The sequence below is a fragment of the Arachis ipaensis genome, chromosome B06, assembly GCF_000816755.2.
Source record: "Arachis ipaensis cultivar K30076 chromosome B06, Araip1.1, whole genome shotgun sequence".
Lineage (NCBI taxonomy): Eukaryota > Viridiplantae > Streptophyta > Magnoliopsida > Fabales > Fabaceae > Arachis > Arachis ipaensis.
This window is the reverse complement of record NC_029790.2, coordinates 15,203,672-15,211,181: the sequence shown is the minus strand read 5'-3', so window position 1 is coordinate 15,211,181 and position 7,510 is coordinate 15,203,672.

Below are 7,510 nucleotides of genomic sequence, written 5' to 3'. Positions count from 1 at the left end.
GACCATTTTAGAGGGAAAAAAAGGTCGGGGACGAAATAAATTTTCAGCCTCTACATTGGGGACCAAAATCATACTTATCCCCATTAAATATGTATTTCTCAAAAAATACATTAGAGATTGAATTTTGATGTAATTTTTTGCAAGTATGATTAGAAAAATGAGATACTATTATTATTAAAATTTGGTAATTTTTTGTTAAGTATATATTGTTTTGTGATTTTTTAAAAGTATTATTGGTTGTTATAAAAAAATTATAAAAAAATATATACTTAACGAAAAATCACCAATTTTTATGTATAATAATATCTTATTTTTATAATCATACTTGCAAAAAATTGTATCAAAATTCAATTTCCAAAATATTTTTTAAAAATATATATTTACTGTTGGATATTGTTATTGTCTTTTTAAATTATTTGAAGGCATTTTTATCGATAATAAAATTCGAGTGTATTTTTGTCAGCATTTAAATAATTTAAAAATATTTTTGGTTGTTAACTCATATTTTATACTAGTAACTAATTTTAGTAGATATTTTAGTATCTAAATAGATTTTTTTATCTTTTCATTACTTCATTATGTATATGCATGCATGAAAATACCTGTAGCCTCCATTATATTATTGTTTCTTGTTTAATTAACAGGTTTCAAAGTTGGGACTGGGGTGTATGGGCCTTACTAGAACTTACAATGATCATCTTCTTGAAGACCAAGGCATCTCCATCGTTAAGCATGCATTCAATAAAGGCATCACTTTTTTCGACACTGCTGATGTCTATGGTGCTGATGCTAACGAACTGCTGCTCGCCAAGGTATATTACTAGTAATATCATTTAGAATAATACTAGTAACCAAGATGGTTTCAATAAAAAATTAGTCAAATGTCTTTTGAGTGAATCCAAAATTTTTATATGGACAGTGCTTATGCTAGGTATTAGAATGTTTTTTTTCTTTGTAAATTGGATGATTCTAAATCTATTTTCTGATTTATCATGTTTTAGGCATTTGGAGAGCGAATAAGGGTAAAAAGATGGAAGCTAATTGAATCAGTTTCCGTGATTCACGTTGCAATGATACTCAACGTATCTCCTCCTAATTTTAATATAGTGAAACATTTAATAACCAATATTTTAAATCATAAATAAATAAAACTGATTACTATATTTATAATTTATTAAGTTGTTTCATTTTTTGCCGATTTGGAGTTGTATGGTTCCATATACTTTTTCTATTATTTATATTTATGGCGACGATTTTTTCTCAAGGACAAACTTTTTACTAACAAAAGTATTCATATAGTCACGTCTTTTTAAAGTTGTTACCACTTTAAACTCGCCTTATATTTATGATTGTGATTACAATTATTGTTGATATGATAATATAACATATACAATAGCAACAATATAAGGCGAGGTAACAAAAATTAATAAATAAAGAAGAGGTAACAAAAATTAATAAATATAAAGAAAGAGAAAGAAGTATTGCAACGTAAAAGAGAGAGAATATTTTATTGTTTGTTGTTGTGCAAAAAGTCTCAGGCTATGTTCCTATTTATACATGTGCAAGACTTTACTTTTTCAAATTATATTAAATACAATCATCCTTGAGAATGGGCATCCACATAAGATGTGATAAAGCATTCTTATTACAACACTCCCCCTTGGATGACCATTTAGGATTATTGCCTCATTAAAACCTTACTAAAGAAAACCCAATGGAAAAAAAACTTTAGTGAAGGAAAAAGAGTACAATATCCTTTGTGATGGGGACTGCCTCATTAAAAACATTATCAAGAAAAACCCAATGGGAAAAAAACCTGATCAAGGAAAAAAGAGAACAGTCTCCCCCTCTTGTTGACATCATTTAATGTCTCGGAATCGGCGCATCTCAATCTCATGTACCAATCTTTCAAAAGAGGATTTTGGAAGTGACTTTGTAAATAAATCTGCTAGATTGTCACTTGAGCGGATCTGTTGGACATCAATTGTTCTTTGATTTTGAAGATCATGAGTGAAGAAGAATTTGGGAGAAATATGCTTTGTTCTATCACCTTTGATATATCCGCGTTTAAGTTAAGCAATACATGCTGTATTATCTTCAAACAGGACAGTTGGATCTATGTTATGGTCAATCAATCCACATGATGACAGAATATATTGAACCAGACTTCTCAGCGAAAAACACTCGCGACTAGCTTCATGAATCGCTAGTATTTCAGCATGATTAGAGGAGGTTGCTGCTATCGTCTGTTTCGTGGACCTCCATGATATAGTTGTACCACCATATGTGAACAGGTATCTTGTTTTAGATCTCCCTTTATGTGGATCAGACAAGTATCCGACATCTACATAGCCAACTAGTTGTGACTTGGATCCATAGGGATAAAACAATCCCATATCAACTATTCCATGAAGATATCGAAAGATTTGCTTGATTCCACTCCAATGTCTTCTGGTTAGAGAGGAACTATACCTTACTAGTAAATTCACCGCGAATGATATGTCAGGTCGCATATTATTAGCAAGATACATTAGCGCTCCAATGGCACTAAGATATGGTACTTCAGGACCAAGGATATCTTCATTCTCTTCTTTAGGACAGAATTGATCCTTTTTCACATCCTTTTCACGTTTTGCAAGTGAGTCTAATTCAGCCTTCATAGCTTCTTCCCATTTTGGCCAATCATTCCTTTGTCAAAATTCTTCGACTGATCTTGCCTCAAGATCCTTACTTTCATGCATGATATTTAATGCAACATTATATGCAAATATTTTATTGACAATTGTCTTATTTCAGTCCCATTTCTCTCCTGTAAAGACATAGTTTATCGAGATCTCGTCATTTTCACAATTTTCAGGTACCTAAATTTCTTCTAGCGTTATATCAAAATTTTGGACAACTGCATGTGTCTTTACTATGTCTTTTTCAACAGGAATAATATTTACCTCTTTTCTCTTTCGAAGACTTTTATCTTTGAAACCGACAGGCCTGCCACACTTCTGGCGTGTATTTGCTTCGGTGGCAATTTGTCCAACTGGGACATCAATTCGAATTGGGGCATTTTCCGTTGGTATATACGACTTGGTTATCCTCTTTGTATCAGAAAATGCATCAGGCAATTCGTTTGCTATTCTTTGCAAATGTATAATCTTTTGAACTTCTAGTTCACATTACCCTGATCGAGGATATAAATGCATCAACGATGATGCATTACAATTAAGTTCCTTTTCAGGAAGCTTATTCTCTCCCCTTAATGTTGGAAATTTTGATTCATCAAAATGACAATCCGCAAATCGGGCTTTAAATACATCTCCCGTTTGTATCTCAAGATACCTCACTATAGAGGGAGAATTGTATCCAACATATATCTCCAATTTTCTTTCGGGTCCCATTTTGGTACGATTAGGTGGTGCAATGGGAACATATATCGCACACCCAAATATTCTTAAATGGAAAACATTTGGCTGCTGGCCAAAAGCTAATTGCATAGGAGAGAACTGATGGTAACTCGTTGGCCTCAAACGAATAAGTGCTGCGGCATGTAAAATAGCATGCCCCCAAACCAAGGTTGGGAGATTTGTTCTCATAAGCAAGGGTCTAGCAATTAATTGGAGGCGCTTAATAAGTGATTCTGCTAACTCATTTTGTGTGTGAACATAAGCTATTGGATGTTCAACACTTATTCCATTAGCCATACAACAAGCATCAAAAGCTTGGGAAGTAAATTCACCAGCATTATCAAGACGAATTACTTTGATTGGATTTTCTAGAAATTGTGTTTTTAATCGAATAATTTGAGCCAGTACTCTCGCAAACGCCATGTTGCGAGAAGATAATAAGCACGCATGTGACCATATCGAAGTTGCGTCTATTAGGGCCATAAAATATCTAAAAGATCCACATGGTGGATGAATAGGTCCACATATATCACCTTGAATCCTTTCTAGGAATTAATGGGACTCAAATTCAATCTTTACTGGTGATGGCCTTAAAATTAACTTCCCTTGAGAACATGCAGCACAACAAAATTCACTAGATTTAAGAATCTTCTGGTTCTTTAGTGAATGTCCATGAGAATTTTCAATAATTCTCCTCATCATGATTGTTCCCGGATGATCCAATCTATCATGCCAAGTTATGAATTCATTTGGGCTAGTAAACTTCTGGTTTACAATGGCATGTGATTTAATTGTACTAATCTTGGTATAATACAATCCAAATGAAAGTGAGGGTAACTTTTCTAATATAACCTTTTTATTTAAATCATGAGTTGTGATACATAAATACTCATGATTTTCCTCATTCATTGTTTCAATATGATATCCATTTCGACGAATATCTTTGAAACTCAACAAGTTCCTCAGAGACTTGGTAGATAATAGTGCATTATTTATTATAAATTTTGTTCCTCCGGGAAACAAAATTATAGCTCTTCCGGAGCCTTCTATCACATTGTCTGAGCCAATAATAGTATTAACATATTTTTCTTTTGGCACAAGATGGGTAAAATATATAGTACTTTTAAGAATAGTGTGCGAACTTGTACTATTCGCAAGGCAAATATCTTCAGAATATGTCCTTGCCATTTTTCTTCAAAAACAAATGATAATAATAATAAAATGAGTAGAAGTACATGTATAGTAAAATTATTCACATGAATACTTAACAAACACACATATTAAACTATTCCATCATTGATCAAATAGCCAATATTTCCTTTAGGATCCTCAAAGAAATTAGATACATTATAATGAGTGGTGGAATTTTCATAATTTGAAACAAAAATTTGTTTCCTTTTCTTTGTCATCCTTTTTTAAAGATACTTGGTAAAGATCGACAAGGTACCTTGGGTTACGACAGGTACGTGACCAATGGCCCTTTCCACCACAACGGAAACACTTATCCTCTATTGATTTATTTTATCCAAAATTTCTTTTTTTATCCCACTTCTAGTGAAATCATCTCTTTTGAACATAATTTCTTTTCCTTTCATAATTTTTCTTGTTATTAAAAGCTTGCCATTTACCTCTTCTGGGGTAATTTGCCGCATTTACTTCAGGAAATGGGACGGCGCCAGCTGGGCGCGTTTCATGATTTTTTAAGAGTAACTCATTGCGCCCAGCAATAAGAAGGCAAGAAATTAGCTCAAAATATTTTTAAATTTTTTTCTCGATATTGCTGCTGCAGGAGCACATTCGAGGCATGGAAGGTTAAGAAAGTTTTCTCTAACATATCGGGCTTGAGGAAATATCACATTATTGTACCTTTCTTCAAGGTCTTTCCACAGATCTGCAGGATCTTTTAATGTGGGATATTCATTTTTCAATCATACGTCAAGATGACGATGAAGGAAAATCATGGCCTTGGCTTTATCCTTCTGGGATGCATTATTTTTAGCCTTAATGATATCTCCAAGATCCATTGAATCAAGATGGATTTTAACATCTAGTAATAATTATTTTCAGATATATCAAGAGCATTATATTCAAGACGAAAGGGTTTCGATATAATAAAAATTTGTTACCTGAAGTCTTCCTAAAACTTCGTTAGAGCTTCGTGCTGATAACGTGTTATAAAATAACTAAATAAATAAATAAAGAAGAGGTAACAAAAATTAAGAAATATAAAGAGAGAGAAAGAAGTATTGCAACGTAAAAGAGAGAGAGTATTTTATTGTTTGTTGTTGTGTAAAAAGCCTCAGCCTATGCCCTTATTTATACATGTGCAAGACTTTACTTTTTCAAACTATATTAAATACAATCATCCTTGAGAATGGGTATCCATATAAGATGTGATAAAACATTCTTATCACAACAATTGTGTCTTAGCTTGTAAAACCAATTAAGTCATTGTTTCTGACCACCAATTGTGTCTTAGCTTGTAGAACCAATTAAGTCATTGTTTCTGACCACCGTAGATACCAAGCTTTGAAGCAGTTGCCTAGGCACAAGATCCAGCTAGCAACGAATGAAATTCGGGGCTCCATCCGCCTGATGCTATTCTATCACAGTAAAATAAATCAATGTCGTCACAATTTTTTATAGTGTTATATATATGTCGGAATTTTAAAATCTCGAGATGAACCACTTGAATGACATCCAGTAAGCTATATGACATTTACGTGAACGGATAAAGAGAAATGGATATTGCAGGTCAATTTACATCTAGTAAATAGTTAAAAAAAATTTAACAAAATAAATTTAAAAGTTAAAACACTCACATCCCGTATTCGGAATAAATCTATTCTAAATCTCTACTGTGTGATTCTAGGTCCGTTTTCGCTCAATATTGACTGATAATCGGACCACTTGACATATAAAACATGTTATAAACAACGGCAATAATCTTTAATATATATTACTAAACATGACAACCATAAACGATAAGTAGCTCGTCGCCAATCAACGGCCATTGAAAAGCGTCAAACCCATCGAGTCTAAAATTCGGGAATTGCTAGAAGATTCATGACTGGAGACCACGAGCTGCAATGGACGGGCCAACCTAACCACATTCCTGTTAGTCACATAGAACAAGCAACAGTATAACCACGAGAGAACGGCAGATTCCCAACTGTATCCACCCATATCCTCTAATCTCGCTACGTATGGTAGCCACTGAATATGCATGCGTGTATTGGACTTATCACTGAAGAGCTGTGTGGATAATAGCATCATGATATACACCCTCGCATACCTTTTGACTGTTCCTCGTCTGCATCCTAGGGAAGGTATCTGGATGTCTCCTGCATCCAAATGCACTTCACAGTGAACTTATTGATGCAGTCCGCCGAAGGCAACACACCCATAATAACATGGAACCAATCCTATGCAGGTCGGCTGCCATCAATGTACTACTCGAAGTTCGTCAGACATTCGCTGATGTACTGTACGTCATAGAAGAGGTCTAGCTAGTACGCAACATCGTGTAGCATAACCATGCACTCTCTGAATGGCATATGGAAGGTATACATCTCAGGCCACCATCACTCGACAAATGCAATGATCAATGATTCATCCAATTTAAACCAGTAGTCATTGAACTTCGCAAGATGCAGTAATTCGGCCATCTGCAGATACAGCATGATCCTATTGTCTAGGGACATACCAAACTGTCTCCTTATACTGGTGATACATCAGTGGGTTGCATGATGATGAAAAAAAATTTCTTAGAACCATGACAATTAACAAGCCAATTCCCAAAAGACCATTAAGTAATGTAGACCGTTTTCAAGAAAATCATATCCAAATTATATCAAAAATCACCTAAAGTGGACAATTCTATTAAAAATAAACTTTAATATAAATTATATTGTAACTCTAAACATAGATAACTTAACATTCAATCATTTAATTAAGCATTAAACCATATTAAATTAATTTTTAACTATACATAGTTAATCTAATATTTAAGACGTAAATTATAAAATTCAACTAAGTTAAATTATATTAACAAACTCTAACATTTAAGGATTATTTTAAATTAATTTTAAATAAATTAAAATTCAATTAAA